Genomic DNA, 16,169 nt, shown 5'->3' on the forward strand with positions numbered 1-16,169 from the left:
GCAAGGTCCAAATGAGATAGTATATATAAGGTGATATGTAAAATATTAGTTATCTACATGATCTAAGGAGGTTTGGAACATGCCTAGACCACCTATGATGGCATTATCCACATGGATATTTGAAGCATGCATTAAACCCAGATTACATAAAAGCTTGGTAGTCCCAAATAGTAGAAAAAAATAAGTCTCCTGAAGGGATTCATATGTATTTGAAATTAGCAGCATTTAAAATTATAATTAGGTAAAATATGGTAATTAATCTAGAACTTATATAAATTTGTGACATGTATTCTAATAATGTGACCATTTTAGAGGATTCATCATTCAGACAATCTGAGACTTAACAATCCCAAGTATTCAAAGCCCCCTACAGTCTTGACCCACCAATAGAGTGCTGGACTTGAAATCAGGAAGCATAGAGTTCAAATTCTATCTCAAATATTTATTTACTAGCTTGTGACCTCAAGTAAATCATTTACCTCTCAGTCTCAGTTTCCTCATTCATAAATAAAAATAATAATATCACCTACCTCAGAAGGTTGTTATGAAGATCAAGATTATATAAAACATTTCACAAACATTAAAAGATTACATATTAGCCATTATTACTATCCTTTAATAACATATTCTATTTATTATCTATTTAATATCCATATCCTATCCAACCTTTGAAAATAGCATGTTATAATACAAAGTATTGTACTGTCAACCAGAAGAAGTTTTAGTTCAAATTTAATTGTGTGACATTGCTCAGGTCAATATAAGTCTTAATATAATGGAGACCAGATAATCTCTAAATCCTCTTTCCCCATTCAATAATTCTTAGAAGCCCAAGAGAAGCAGTGGCCCACATGCTGCTGTCAATTCCTCTAATCACTTTTTCCTCAATTTCTTATGTACTTCTACCATTTATTGAACACTTATCATAACTTGATTTCTATTGTTGCCTACTTTTTTATATCAATGTCTTATCTCACTTGGGGGGAGGGCTGCATAGGCTTTAGTCATGAGCAAATTCTGATTTTCATTCATCTACTTGAGAAAGACATCTACCATCTCTGAGTCTCACCAGACTTGATGCAGGGGCCTAATTGTTAAACCTAGGAAAGGTCTATCAAGTTTCTTCTTTATTTAACTGATTTTGAGGGGACATTTGAAGGAAAACAAATCTTTTATTGAATTTTAAGAGTCAACTGATTTAACACATGTCAGTGATAAAACTGCCCCTGAGATATTTACATCTGGCAGCAAAATATCAGATTGATTCACAACCTACTGTGAAGATAAACTTTTTGCAAGTTTTCTCATTTAATTTCCATTTTTAGTTCATCAGACTATGTGAAGATAGGATGGAAAATAAACCATGATTCTTAAAGAGTCAGATTTGCAACAAGTACCAATAATCCTGAATTTAACACAGATGCACACCATAACATAGAAAGCAGATGTTATCAACTAAATATAACAGGAAGTCTTGTCTGCCAGAAAGCTAAAGGTTTCTTTTAAGTCACTGTGTCACTAGAGGTAACACATTTTTAGCTATTATATTCAATATTCAACTAAAATTTATCAACTTTCTACCATGTGCAGAGTATTGTTAAGATGATATTTGCCCTCTATGAAATTACAGTCATTTTCAAGTACCTTGCAAGATCTCTGCCAATCTAATTCTCTCTCTGCCTTTGAGCCTTCTTATCAGAGATAGTTATCACTATGCCTACATTATGGCTTATTTCACTGCTCTTTCTAGCTATATACATATTAGCTATATGACCTAAAGTCAAGTCATTTAATTTCTCTGATCTTTAATATCTAATTTTGTTATGCATCGTAAAATGGAAAGCATTCCTCTATGGGCCTAGCCCTATGATGTTATAAGTGCAATTTGGAAATTCCCTTTACTAATACAGATTCCCTTGGCAAGTCAGAAAGAGTTGTGTAGAACAATGAGAAGGGCTTAATGATTGATCCAAAGTCACATATCTATTGTTGAAAGAAGCACATATATATATATATATATGAAATACTTTATCTATTTATCTTCCTTTGAACAGATATTACCACTATTGTAGCAGGTACAAGTGTACGTATAATGATTTTTAAAAATCAGAAGAATACAAAAATTAAAATTTAGAAGGAACAAAGATCATTTAGTCTATCCCCCCTTTTTACACATAAAGAAACTGAGATTCAGAATTATCATTTTTATCACTTTTGTTCTCCCATAAAATGATCTCTATAACAACTAAAGCACTCTTCCTAATGACTGAAATCATGATACAAAAAGGGGGAATGCATTTATAGTCATATCCTTAAAAAATCTCAATGCTCCTCTTTGCCAATGTAGAACGTAGGTTTCCTGTACCTTTTTCATTATTTGCTTAGATTCCCCTCATGGGTAGAATATGTAGTTAGGAAAGGAAAAAATTAGGGATTTAGAAGTAACAGTGATAGGGAGGAGTGCTGTGAAAGAGATAATGTTAATGGAAATGGTATGGACTCATAGATTCTCTGAATATAAGAAAGAATTTAAAGATTTATCAGTCAAAATATAAAAAGCAAAAATTCAGAAAACAGAGTAGAGTTTGGGATGTTTTATTTTTTTTTTTTTAAGTATAGTACACCTTCAAAGTAATGAGCTGAGTTGTGTTCAAAAATTAATTTGAAAGTCAACTCTTTGGAAATAGAGCATTTTATCCCACAGAAATGACATTTTACATGATATTTACATTTTGGGCCAGTCCACAAAAGCCTTTTAACACATGATATAACTTAAACAGTACTCTACTCATACATTTATCAAAGTCAGAGGGAAAAGTCACTCCCACGGGATCTCACTTTACTTATTCATAACATGAGGAGGTTGTATTTGATGAGATCTTTCATCCTTTGCAGGTAGCAAATTCAAAGATAACGAATCACTGTGGTTCTATAGAGTTTGCACAAATATTTTCCTATCCTATCATATTTGTATTTTTAGAGATGGAGAATTTTTTTTTTACCAATCCAAATCTCTCTTCTTACATAAAGCAACAGAGACCTAGTGACTTGCCTGAGACCATACAGCAGAAGTCACCCAATCTCTCAATTATATAAGGCCTCATATATGTCCAATATATAATTGGATGAGAATCTTCCCTGCCATATATTGCTACAATGAAAAGGACATATGCAGAGAATATGCATGATAGGGATCACTCAGAAAGGGACATACATAAGAAATACGCATGACCAGGCAACTTGAATTAAGGGTTATATGTCAGAAATCCATGGGGCTGAGATACATGTATTTAAGGCACACACATAAGAGACCTATGGCCAATCATATGGCCAAAGAAATTCATAATTATTGATACTTCTGGTGATGTCATCATATTACTCTCTACTATTCTTTAGTGGGCAGCAAGTCCTTACCCTCCTCCAGGAATGCTGATGTACTGATCTTATGGTCAGTTGGGAGCATTATAACATGATATCAAGGTCTTTTACATTATGATCTGGTCCCTTCCAGATAAATTCCAAGTTTTCCATTTCCTTTCTGAAGAGTGGGACCAAGAACTGAAAATAATACTCTTGAGATGGACCGAACAGGGTAGATTATGGCAGAATTCTCATCTCTAGCTTTATGGCTCTGAGATTCCATTAGTTTATTTGGCTTCTATATTTAATTGCTTGAAATTCCATCACATGTACCTCATTCTTTAGCACAACCAAGGGTTAGCTGATTATGATTTGAAGCACATTTTCCCATAAAATGTATCTACCTGGTTTAGCATTGTTTCTCTGGGGGAAAAAAACATCCAGAGTTCCAGCTTGAGAAGTCCAGAAATACATTTAAATACCTTTCCCTTCTTTCTCTTTTTTCCTTTCTCTTTCAATCCACGATGATAGACACACACACACATACACACACACACACACACACACACACACACACACACACACACTGTATCATAAAAAGATCTAGTGGGTACTAGGGAGGGTACTAAGAATTGTTCAGGAATTATGGGCAGTTTAGTATGATTCTGATTTAAATCATTTCCCTGGTGCTTTATATTTGATACTGAAATAGAATTAGATACTCATAGGTCATTCAATAATTAACAAAAGGAGACTTACTTAGCCATATCAGAAAAATAGTTAACAAGAATAAACATTGAGAACATCCCAAGCTTAATCAGCTCAGTGAAGTTCCCTTTCTTTGGCTGTTCACTGTAGTCCACCAATGAAGCATCATTTTATGTGTGAAACTTCTTGTGGCTGTTTTGTACTCATGCAACCAAAAAGTGGCTATTGATAGTCAGACTCAATACCCTGCACCTGTAGTTTTTTGAGCCAAATCTTGAGAAAGATATTAATGCCTTTTAAGGACAAACTAACCTAACTTGCAAGAGAGCAAGATTAGGATATTATTCCCACCACAATGAACAAAGATGGAAATTCAGGACTCCCTTGGAAGCCAAGACATTAAAAATAGGTGTGGGGAGAGGAATACCAAGACCTCTGAGCCACTTCAACTGATACATCAGACCAACAGACTCCGTCATCTCCTTTATTTTCTTCCTAAAATATAGCACCCAAAACTGTACTCAAAATTCACTTTTTCATTAAAGTTTTTACTGGCTATTAGTGCTTATACTTGTACTGGAATATAGGAGGACTATCACCACTCTCATTTTTGGACACAGTGGTTTTAATTTAGTCTAGTCGTAGATTGTCATATCATACTGTTGGCTCAGCCTATCTGCTTAAATTCCTGAAATTTCCTCACCTTTTTATGAAGAATATCTTCTGATTCCTTATCTAAAGTCCCCCAATCAATAGGGAGCAGGAAATTAAGAATAAGTTCCAGTAGAATATAAGTTCTTTGAAAGAAAGAATTATTTTTCTCATCTGCTCCTTTGTACCTACCCATTCCCAGCACCTAATAGAGTATTTTGCTTAATAAATGTTTGCTAAATTTAATCAAATTGTGTATGCTTTGAAAATGGCAGATGAAAGATCATTCTCCTTTGCCAAACAAAATACTAAAAGTCATAGTTGGCCAGTTTTAGGGAGCACAGTATATTGTCTTTCCATGGCTGTCTTTTAAAGAGGTAAGAAGAGGTAACATATAAGTCTCACCACAGCTTGTTGCTTGAAATGCTAGTGAGCCTCAATCCTATAGGGGATATTAAATGTCTATAGTAACTGTTTCCACAGTATGACATGATAAAGAGATAACTCAGGGTCAGGAAAATCTGGGTTGGAGGCCAGCCCTATAGCATCCTGGCAGTGTGACCCTTGGTAAGTCAATCTCCATTTTGGTTGGGGGAATCCTTGGTTGATCACTTTAACCTTTCTATCCTACTAGGTCACTCAAACTCTGCAAGACTATAAAGTACAGATTAGTTCTCATCTCTATTGGCAGAAAGTATTTCTTGTACCAGTAAAATCATAGGTTTGAAAAAAAATCTATATTTCCTTATGTATATGGACTATTTCATTTCTATCTTTGTATCTGTAAGCCTAACACATAGCAAGTAGTTAAAATTTATCAAAATTCCAAAGAACTCATGATGAAAAATGTTATCTACCTCCAGAGAAAGAACTGATGGAGTCTGAATACAGATTGAAGCATAATTTTTTCATTTTATTCTTCTTGCTTTTTTTGTTTTTTACAACATGGCTAATATGAAAATGTTTTGTATGATTTCACATGAATAATTAATATCATGTGTCTTGCCTTCACATGGGTTATTAGGGAGAAAATTGGAATCCAAATTTTTTTAAATTAATGCTATAAATAAATATTTTTAATTACTTGTCAAATTGGATTGACCTAAAATGGCTGTTGATGGAGGGTTAAGAGGAAAGTTCACACATTTCTTTCTTTTCAGCAGCATCCTTAGAGAGCAAAAGGTATAACATAGATTGGCCTCAGATAAACCAGACTCAAATTAATCCCACAAGACTATGGGAAATAATTTTTCAAATAAGAAACTTTGCTGTCTCAAGTCAAAATCATGAAAAGCACCTGCTCAACCTGATGTAACCATTTATTAACATGTTAATTTTCCCAAAATGTTCCAAACTCAATAAACTTAATCACTATTCTCTGCTGACCCAAATTTGTACCACCTTCATTTTTCCCCAAGTCCAATATAAAAAACTATGAAATGATTAGCTTTTACTCACCTCAGAGTTTGACAGAACAAAAACTGGGAATGCCTTATCTAAACACAGAAACAAAAAGAATAAAGCTCATGTCTTCCACACATGGTAAGAAAATTTTTGACCAACAAATATGTCTATAATATGACTCCTTTCTCTTATGACACCATCCATTCCATAAAGCCTCCTTTTATTAATTCTGCTTAATCACTTTAATTTCCCATAGATCTCTGCAATCAGGTGCGCCTTAGATTGGCTCTTTATCGAGTTCCCATCTCTGCCAGCATGAGGCTTCCTATGGTTCAAGAGACAGGGAAGGTTTCACTTCTGTTGCTCCAAGGTAGAAAGAAAATCCTGACAGTTAAATTTAGTAATGCTGTGCAGTCAGAGCAAATCCCAACAGACTGATGCTAAAGCAGAGAGATCCTTCTACTGCCCTACAAAGATGTCAGACTGGAGACCTCAAGTCAGAAGGGCTCAGATGAATCTCTGAGAGGAGCACATTTTATGACACTGAAGCCCTTGCCAAGAATAAGAATGGTTTCCCCTGTGCCTATTTCAGCTTCACACTGAGAAGAGATAATAATTTATGTTTGCCTAACTCCTACACAGACTTGAAAATACTTTTCTTTATTTTCTGCTGACTATTTCTTATCTGGGGGACCCTAGAGGGAAAACAGCCTTTCAGACATGTTCTATAGCAACTTACTGTATATCTCTTCAGTAGAGATAGAGAAAGTGGAGGCATGGGTAATAATCATTACTGGTTTACAGATTCAATCAAACAAATAGGGACTATAGCCCCATCTTAATAAGGTTTATACCTCCTTGAGAATACATCAAGAATTTTTTCTTTTCTAAATGATAGAAAAAACTAATATAGATTTTTTTTAGCCAATAAAATTTTTTTAATATTAAAAAATTATAAAGCCAGACTAGATCATAAGATTCTAGGTCCAAAGCTGAAAAGAACCTTATGGGCCATCTAGTCCAACCTCCCCTCACTTTACAAATGAGGAAGCTGAGATCCAGAGACCCAGAGAGCCTTGACCAACATCACATAGGTAATAAATAGCAAAGCAGTATTTTATGTCAATGGGGAGAGAGGTGGGGAATGAAGAGGGAAAGACCATTTCAGACACCTAAGCCCTAATTTGTTTGGGTTGAGATTTTGGTGAAATCAGAAATCCACATTTAGTAAAGCAGTTCAACTATTACTGGTACAAATATAATTAAGTCCCTACAAAGTAGGGACTGTATTTGTGGAGTACTAGACACTTATAAGGAAAGAATATCAAATGACATGAATTCATATGTGTATACATGCATCCATGTTTATGTGTGTCATATCACATACATACACTGTGGGGACTTTTGGCACTTAGTCACATATACATGTGTATATGTATGTATATATATATATATATATATATATATATATTCATGCATCACATATGTGTGATTGGGAGAGAGAGAGACAGACAATCAGACAGACCAACCAAGAGCACACTAGAGTTCTACACTTGCAGGGTTTGCCAGGTAGCTGATGCATTGGTGCTCCAAAGATAGAATAAAGATGTTTTTCATGGATTAACAGGCAAGTCATAGAACTTTGTTTATTTACAATCTTATCAGTGTGGGTGAACCTTCCATCAGGACAGGTTCCTATCCCTTCGCATCATCTCATTCTGCATGATCTTCATTCTGTATATCTTCCACAGATTACTATCACTAAAGGTTGTAATATAAAGAATGTCACAAAAGTCTTAATGCAGTTTTAAACTATTAGAATTTAAGATTTAATTATTAAGCATTAAAACCTAAATCTTAATAGCTTAAAACTATACTAAGATTTTTGGAACGTTCTGTAGTTCCAGAATTACAAAATCATTTAACACACCCAAATCTTCCCCTATACACATAAAGGGAAATATGATCTTGGCTTTCTTCTATGCCTTTGCTCACACCATTCCAAATTCCTGAAATGCACATCCATGCACATCAGCATGTTTAATGTTCATTGAATTTCTCAAAAGTATAACTATTCAAAAATGGAATTTCTTGATCTGTTTTATAGGGAAGTAAGTTCCCTTTCTTAGATGTGTTCAAGAAGAGGCAAGATGGTCATTTGTCAGAGGCATCTATATAATCTATAAAGGTCTTTTTCTCTTATTCAGAAGACAAACTCAAATAGCATCTCCTCCAAGAAGACTTCTGTAATTCTCCTTCCTCCTCCTGACCGCAGTCAAGACTGATCTTCTAGATCACTCTGTTTGAAAAATTCTTATGGACTTATATATTTTGGCATTTTTTTGTGTTTACTCCTCTAGACTATACAATATATACTTGATAGCAAGAAGCATAGCTTACCAAAACTTCATCTCCTTTATTCATCAGTAGAATGCCTTGAAAACAGCAGGCATTTAATAAGTGTTAATTTAATGGAATGCAGAATATTATACAGGAATATATTTGCCATGAGGAACAAAATATTATCATCTAAGGTAGCATTGCTTTATATGTGAAAGCATCCTCTAGTCTCTGATTCCAAGATTTCTGTCTGGCCCCATAAGGAATTCCTTGACTAAATCCTAGAAGGGTATTCTGTTTATCATCATAGCTTGGTGGCCCTTCTCTCTTCCTCCAAATTGTAAATTTCTTCCAATTACAGATACATTTTTCCTACCCCCACATCTAGAACTTCTTATCTAAATTTATAGAATTTTGAAGTTTTTAGAAATCATCAATTGACAGAGATTGAATTCTCTGACTATCTGTGATAAATGGTCATCTATTCTCTGTTCAACATTTCCAATAACAGGGAACTTGCTGCTTCATTATGTAGATATTTTCATTTTTGGACAGCTATACTTTTTTGTTGTTTGTTTAGAAAATTCATTATAATAAACTGAAATTTGCTGCCATAAAAGTTCTCCCCAAAATCCTAGTGCCCTCTGAAGTTTATATCTTATCTATGACCAGTTGCCCAAAAAAATGTAGGCCGCCCTCACTTCAGTTGTTATTCACTTTAGAATTTGAAGATAGAAAAGATGCTTGAGAAGGACTTCAGAATACCCAAACAAACTGAATATCCAAGAGAGGGTCTTTCTAATCCCCTTCACTATGCAAAGACATTCTGGATTAATAATTTATCTGGACAGCTACAAAAATTGTTCCCATTTGAGTTGCACAAGTTTTTAAACACTTAAAATTTATTTAGCATAAAATATTTGTGTAATGTTGGAAACAGGGGGAAAATTTCTTTCTTTTCTCTAATTGGATAGCTAGCTCTGCTATAAACTAGATATATTAACTTGATTTAATCACATAATCACTTAACAGAACAGGTCTCTAGACTATTTCCTGAGCTATAAAATGGGGAATGGAGAAGGGGGACAAGATGATCTCTACGGTCCCCTTGATTCTAAAATTCTGTGATTATAGAATTTCTACAATTGAATCTTTAAAGGAATGCTAAGAAGTTTTTATTATTACTTCCCATGAGTTTCTGGTTATAGGAAATACCTTTGGGAGCCACTATTCTTTTTTCAAAATGATTTTACCATTGATATTTTTATAAGTATTTCTTGCTCTGTCTCTATCTCTCTCTGTTTCTCTCTCTTGTCTTCTCTTGCATACTTTCTTTCTCCCTCTCCCTTTTTCTCTCCCTCTCCCTCTCTGGCTCCTCAACAATTTTTCAAATAAAAAAAAACCCTTCTTAACAAATATGCATAGTCCAACAAAATCAATTCTTACATTGCCCATATCATAAAATATATGTGTCATTATGCATTTTAAATCCATCACCTCTCTCGCAGGAGATGAATGGCACGATTCAACTTCAGTCCTTTGTATTCATGGTTTATCATTCCAATGATCAGAGTGCTAGTATATGTTTCAAATATGTTTTTCTCTATAACTTTGTTGTTAGTATTATTATTGTACAATTTTTTGCCTGGTTCTATGAACTTTGCTCTGCAATGGTTCATAGAAGTCTACCCAAGAGGAAGAAGGAGAAAAGGAAACTCTGAAACTATCCATTTCATCATATATTAGACATAGGGATCCTCAGACTTTTTAAATAGCGGGCCACTTCGCTGTCCCTCAGACTGTTGGAGGGCCAGACTATAGTAAAAACAAAAACTTTGTTTTGTGGGCCTTTAAATAAAAAAACTTCCTAGCCCTGGGTGATGGGGATAAATGTCCTCAGCTGCTGCATCTGGCCCGGGCTGTAGTTTGAGGACCCCTGTTATTATTCCATAACATTCATTCATACACTGTGGATTTTTTTTAGCCATATGTAAAGAGCTGCTATAAATATTTTTGCACATATAACTCTTTTCCTTTGCTCTATTATGTCTTTGGGGAAAAGGCCAATGAGTGGTACAGCTGAGTCAAAATGTGTGCACAGTTTAGTAACTTTGGATACATAATTCCAAATTTCTTTTCAGAAGGGCTAGAACAACATATAAGGAATTATTATTATTCCTTTATCTATAAATTGCTACTTAGTTCTTAGAATCAATGACAAATACTCCAAGTTTTATTCACTTTCTCTCCAAAATCCCTACTGGTTGCCAATAAATGACCTTACTTCCCAGGAGATATTGCTACTACTTCTTGGTGCTTTTTTTTACTTATTTCAAAACCCTCAAACATCAGACACCAACTCATTTTCCAGTCTTAATTCCTAAAAAGATTAATACCTGACTAATGTTAATAACTGAATCCTGAACTTGCTAAACACTCCATACACATTCCTATATCTCTCCCTTTTTTCAAATGGATCATCTCATGTGAAATGACTTGCTCTTCTTTCTTTATTTACCAAAATTTTGCCCTTTCTTCAAATGCCCAGTTTAAGTTCTATCTCCTCTAAGAAGCCATCTATACTATTCCAATCTCCAGTAATTTTTTTGTTTTTGGATCTGCCTCATGAAGTGTTCAACTTCTTGTCATTAGAAAGGTTCAAAATGAGGCAAGAAGACCATTTGTCAGGGGTCTCTTCCCAACTCAATAAAGCTAGATAAAGTCATAACATATGTTATCTCTAGCACTCATTTGAGAATTAGTCATTAGTCATATATTTCCCTTTGCTATCTTATACTTTGGTGTCTTATATTGTTTTTAAATTCTTGACTTATCACTTAACTAGTTCTTTTAACTAAGTTCCTTTTAAAACTGGAGGCTCAAGATGTCCCAGAAAGAAAATAATGCTTATTACCTGAAAGTCTGAGTTTGAGTCCCATCTATATTAAGTCCCTAAGTTTGAGTCTTCATCTATAAAATCGAGGTCATACTGTGCATTGTTCACATTCACAATGGCTTATTGAGAGAATTGTCTGAAGAACCAATGCATATTCAAGTTCTTGGAAGTGCAAATGACCATATGTAAGTAAGATACTGCTATTATTATTTCTCAATTCATACTTCTAATTTGATTTCTTTTATACGCTTTAGGGCAAAAAAAGCCTAAAAAAATCTGAGATGAAATCACAGTGAACAATTAGAGCATCAAACATTTCCTGCCATATTAACTTATCTTTAGTTTGCTAAACATCTGTGTGATGAACAGTAAGCTGAATCCAACAATCATCAGACCCTTAGGAACAGACAGGAAAAACACATACAGAAATGAAAGGGGAAGTAGCTTAATACAAGGTATCAATACTCAATTCATCTAGAAACATTTCATATACCAAATCACTAACAATCTTAAATCCAATAAACCTCTTAGCAAAAAAGGCAATTGCCATTGATTTTGCCATAGAAAAGCTACAGATCTGACTAGAAAAGTCCCATAAAAGATGCCCATCAATTGGGGAATAGATGAATAAATTGTGGTATGTGATTAGATGGAATACTATTGTTCTATAAGAAATTATGAGCAGGATGCTCTCAGAAAAACCTGGAAAGTGCTCCATGAATGCATGCAAAGTGAAATGTATGGGGTACAAAGTAATAGTAATGTTGTGGGATTAAAATGTGATATCTTTGCTATTCTCAGTAAAATAATGATCCAAGACTATTGTGAAGAACTTATGATGAAAAATGCCTTCCATACCCAGAGAAAACTGATAACATCAGGAAACAGATTGAACCCATACTTTTTTTTTTACTTTATTTTTCATAAGGGCTTTTTTAGATCTAGGTTTTTTTTTACAATTTGACTTATGGAAATGTATCCATATGCCTTCTCAATGGGGGGAGATGTGGAAAAAAGAAGAGAATCCGGAATGCAAAGTTTTCAAAACAAATGTAAAAAATTGTTTTACATGTGACTGATGAAAAATAAAATATTAAATCAAACCCCCCCAAAAAAATCCCACAATATACAAAGAAATTGTCCATATAAACTTGAGAAAGACCAATTCTACCCAAAACCCAGAGGTACAAGTAAAGCCTCTTAGAAAGCTGCATTAACTCTTTCCGCTCTTCCTTTTTCTCACATATCCAATTAGTTACCAATTCCTTGCCATTTCTACTATCCAGAGCATCATTCCAGTCTGTCCCTTTCTTTCTACTCACATTCTCTACCCACCACTAGTGGAAAAGCCCGCATCACCTCTCCACCACACTATGGCAGCAGCTTTTAATTGGTCTCCAAGGTTCAAGTTTTTCCTTACTCTAATCTTTTACTTAACAACTAACATTTTTTCCCTAAAGTCCTGGCCTAATCATATCAACTCCAAGGACTCTTGATTACCTATAGGGTCAAATATAAACTCTTTTGTTTGACATTTAAATGTTTTCACAACCTGATCCCAACCTACCTTTCCAACCTTCTTAATTTTATTTCTATCCATATATCCTATAGTCCAGTTAAATTGGTTTAATTATTTATTAAATATTTTTTATTCCTCATATATTTCCCATCTCCACGCCTATGCTGCCCCTCATTCATGTAATGTACTCTGTTCTCATTTCTGCCTCTTAGAAGTCTTTGTTCCATTCAAGATTTAAGAACTAGCTTTTACATGAGGATTATTGTGATTTTCACATAGCCAATAACTTCCTTCCCTACAAAATTATCTTGGGTCTATTTTGTATATAACTGATAGAATATAAGCTTATCTGTGGGATTGGTGGGAGGGTTGAATAGGGAGCCTAATGGTATACAGATTTAATAAATAAAATTAATAAATGTTTGATGATCAATTTCATTTCTTAACAGCCCTTCTCAGAAATGACTGAGCAGTATCTTGAGGTTTGAATAACTTAGGATCTACACTATCAGAAAGACTTGGACATTGATACCAATCTCAGTCCCAATTTACAATCCAGGAATAGTGTACATGTGATATGTGCCTTTTTTTTTTTTTTTAGGAGTTCTGGTCCATCAACATGAATTGAGTTCAAATCAAATATAAAACATTACTAAAGAAGACTAATTATTTTTGTAATGGACCTATTCCCTCAAACCTCACCCAGAAGTTTGTACTTCTTATTGTGCCATAGTTCTCTTTTATTGTCCTGACACAGTTTCCCTAATTGTCCTGACTCAATTTCCCTAAATTGTCCTACCTTGGTTTCCCTGAATTGTTCTGCCTCAGTTTCTAATTGTTCTGCTCAATCCTGCAAAACCACCCCTCCCTCCTAATCATGATGATCCAGATAAGGAGAAAGACCTTCTATCTTTGACATCAAGATCCCAGTCCTTCCCTACTTATCAGAATGCCTCTCCCAATCTCAGAATGTCCGGTGCCTTCCCCCCAACCCAGTCAGAGTCCCGTTCCAGCTCTCAGTGCTCTGACTCCGCCCCTGGCTTGGTCTACCCCAGTGCCACATATACATACAAATATATATATATATATATATATATATATATTTGTCATTGAGAACTCACATTGTTTGCTGAATTCTTGGAGACGATAGTCTCATTTAGCCCTGGGACCAAATCATGGATCCATTTAGTCCCAGTAAATCTGTCCCTTTCAAATAAATTATTAAACTCTCTAATCTCTATCTTGCCTCAGTTTCTCCAGCATTACATTCTCACTCATCATTTTATCTTATGGTTATAAAATAGGTTTAAAGCCTATAAAGGTCTATTAGTCACACATAAATACAAAAAGTTAGGAATGTAGCTAGACAGGAAATAGAAAATTATCTTGACCTCCAGATTTCACTTTTGTGCTTGCTTAGACTAATTCGCAAGGCAAATGCATAGCATTTTAGGTCCTTAAAATGAACTCAAGATGTCACATCCACACAGTTTTGTGGGATTTCATTGAAAAACCACATATGGGTTTGGGAGCAAAAGATCTCTAGGAACAATTAAGCAACAGTTACAGAGACTTCCTGATCCTATGCCAAAGGTGGGATCTTTGATTAGAGACACTGTCCTTAATGAAAAGAAAATACAGTTTAAAAATAAAACAACTAAATCTAAAGGCATTGTTTAGCTGGGGGGAGCTCTATGATTCAAGAATTTGGTATTTTGCATGATTACCACCATATGATCATACACCAGTGATTATATCTATTCCAGCTAAGGCTTGTTAACTTGGCAAAAATGGTTTAGGAGACATTAATAAAAACAGGTGTGAACAGAAAAGGAAGAAAAAAATCATAAAAAGATTTTTAAAAGACATGTAACAGAAAAAAAAAAATCTATCTTTCCTCTATGGAAAAGGCTAACACCACAGCAGAGAACTCCAGCTAAGCCTGAAGACAGAGGAAAACTCCATAAACTTATAATGACCCAGAGTCATGCTTGGCAGCCACCATGAAATCAGCTAACTAATGTCTAACAGGATTTTGGCACCTAGCAGAGACCATGTCTTGCAAGACTAAGAGGAAGCAGGCTCAGAACAGCATAATGATGTTAACAGAACACAAACAGAATGAGTTGTCCTAACATGTACAAACCTATATATGTCCACTCTTCTCACAGATAGCATGTTTATTTATGAAAAAAATATGCACCAGATTTATGGGGACAATATTATTTGTTATTGCTTGTTTCTGCTCTTTCATTAAATGCTTTCACTTCAAACTAATCATGCTCTCTGACTAGAAAAGTAAACATGGTGGTGGTAGCTTATGAAATATAGTTTTAAATTGTCAATGGTATATCAATAAATATTCTAATTTATTTTCACTTAACACATGGTGAAGGCTCTGGATAATACACTAAGCATTTCATTTCACCAAAATGAAAAAAAAACATATTACTTCAACAGCAAATTTGAACATCTTTCTCTAGTTCCACTTCCCATTATATGTTCCTTTTCCTTTTCAGAGAATAATAGAATCTAAAACTGATTACATTGTTAAAGTTCACTTATCCAGCCCCTTTCTCAAACAATAACTAATTCTTTGATGTCTCTGAAAAAATGGCCATGCAGCCTTTGCATAGACATTTCCAGAGATGGAGAGAGGGCTCACTATATCATAGATGATGAGGTAACCCTTTCTGTTTCTGGACACTCCTGTTTCTTTATATATTTCTCTACACTGTACTAACTTAACAGCTGGAGGAATTTAGACCCAGAGAATTGGGGTGGGGAGAGAAACAGAGGGGGAGGGCAAGCATATACACATGTGTGTCTATATAGATATACAGATATATATATAGATATAGATATAGATATGATTTCTTTAATTTTCTTCAATTTATGTAAAATGGGAACATAGATCATACATTAAGTTTTGTCCAGAGGCCTCCCTCCCCTTCTTTTCCCAAAAAACTTTTCAAGTTAAGGTTTTCAGTTAAGGCTTTGAAGGTTAGTTAAGGCTTTGAAGGTCAGGAAAGGCTAAGATTAACATTTAATCAGCCTTTAACACCTTAGGAGACTTTATGCATTTGGCTCTAAGGGAATGGATTAGTAAATTTTAATCAGAGATTTAAAGTAAAGATGAGCTCTATATCTTTGAGTTCACTGGAGAAGGACTTTAGTGGGACAACAAAGCAGGAGACCCTGAACCTCTTGGAAGGAAGCAAGAGGGCACTTGACCTAAGTAAGGATAGGGGATAACCAAAATGAACCCAAAATGAATCCAAAATGAAAGCA

The sequence above is a fragment of the Sarcophilus harrisii genome, chromosome 3 (assembly GCF_902635505.1).
Source record: "Sarcophilus harrisii chromosome 3, mSarHar1.11, whole genome shotgun sequence".
In the NCBI taxonomy this organism is placed as follows: domain Eukaryota; kingdom Metazoa; phylum Chordata; class Mammalia; order Dasyuromorphia; family Dasyuridae; genus Sarcophilus; species Sarcophilus harrisii.